The 1,777-nt window shown below is 34.7% G+C and overlaps 1 non-coding gene across 1 annotated transcript; it reads right to left on the reverse strand.

The window, feature by feature from the left end:
- Positions 1-1,268: 1,268 nt before the first annotated feature.
- Positions 1,269-1,341, reverse strand: TRNAV-CAC (transfer RNA valine (anticodon CAC)). Its single transcript has one exon. It is a non-coding gene; the product is annotated as a tRNA-Val (tRNA).
- Positions 1,342-1,777: the final 436 nt, after the last annotated feature.

Genomic DNA, 1,777 nt, shown 5'->3' on the forward strand with positions numbered 1-1,777 from the left:
CTTCAAACTATACTACAAAGCTACAGTAATCAAGACAGTATGGTACTGGAACAAAAACAGAAATGTAGATCAATGGTACAGGATAGAAGCCCAGAGATAAACCCACACACATATGGTCACCTAATTTATGACAAAGGAGGCGAGAACATACAATGGAGAAAAGACAGCCTCTTCAATAAATGGTGCTGGGAAAACTGGACAGCTACCTGTAAAAGAATGAAATTAGATCACTACCTAACACCATACACAAAAATAAACTCTAAATGGATTAAAGACCTAAATGACCCAGCAATCCCACTACTGGGCATATACCCTGAGAAAACCATAATTCAAAAGGACACATGTACCCCAATGTTCATTGCATCATTATTTACAATAGCCAGGACATAGAAACAACCTAAATGTCCAATCATAGATGAATGGATAAAGAAGATGTGGTACATATATACAATGGAATATTTCTCAGCCATAAAAAGGAATGAAATTGGGTCATTTGTAGAGATATGGATGGACCTAGAGTCTGTCATACAGAGTGAAGTAAGCCAGAAAGAGAAAAACAAATATCGTATATTAACACATATATGTGGAATCTAGAAAAATGGTACAGATGAACCTATTTGTAGGGCAGGAATAGAAAAGTAGATGTAGAGAATGGACATGTAGACAAAGAGGGGGAAGGAGAGGGTGGGACGAACTGGGAGATTAGGTTTGGCATAAATACACTACTGTGTGTAAAATAGATAGCTAGTGGGAACCTGCTGTATAGCACAGGGAGCTCAGCTTGGTGCTCTCTGATGAGCTAGATGGGTGGGATGAGGAGGGTGGGAGGGAGGTCCAAGAGGGAGGGGATATATGTATACATATAGCTGATTCACTTCATTGTACGGCAGAAACTAACACAACATTGTAAAGCAATTTTACTCCAATAAAAATATAATAAACTCAAAAATAAAATAAAATAAAAGTCAATTGCTTTCTTTTATGAGCAATAACCACTTAATATCCCCTATATATTATCAAGCAAAACTATAAAATACTTAAGCAGGAATATGCAAGATTGCCCATATGAGGTGAACAATCTAAGCCATCATTAAAGGACTAAAAGATGCCAATTTTTCTCCAACATTAATGTATAAATTCAATGTAATCCCAACCAGAATCCAAAGGAGTTTTACTTAATGGAAATTGAAAAATTCTTAACTTCTTCTTCTTTTTTTTTTTTTAATATTTAAGTCTGTGAGATCTTCGTTGCAGCATGAAGGATCTAGTTCCCTGACCAGGGATCGAACCCGGGTCCTCTGCATTGTGAGTGCAGAGTCTTAACCACTGGACCACCAGGGAAGTCCCTGATTCTTAACTTCTTATGTGAAATACACACACACACACACACACACACACACACACGAATAGCCAAGAAAATTTTGAAAATGAAGATAAAATGAGAGAGACGACTGTGCTACCACAAATAGTTATGGCAATTAAACAATGTGTATATATAGTTTTAAACATCAGTATGATAAAATAAAAACAAAGTTAACACGCAGACAACTGACTAAGAGAAAAAAGTTTCAACTTCCGGCTGATGAATGATTACTGATTGTATGTATATATGCACACATGTTTAGTGATTTTATATATATATATATATAGTCACTATATATGTATTATGTTATGTATATATTCATTATTTATGTAGTCATTATATATCTCTAGTATATATAAATTACTTATAAAAAGGTAAACAACCTGTTAGAAAAATAGGTAAAAAATATGAATA

Source organism: Physeter macrocephalus, chromosome 7 (genome assembly GCF_002837175.3).
Source record: "Physeter macrocephalus isolate SW-GA chromosome 7, ASM283717v5, whole genome shotgun sequence".
Lineage (NCBI taxonomy): Eukaryota > Metazoa > Chordata > Mammalia > Artiodactyla > Physeteridae > Physeter > Physeter macrocephalus.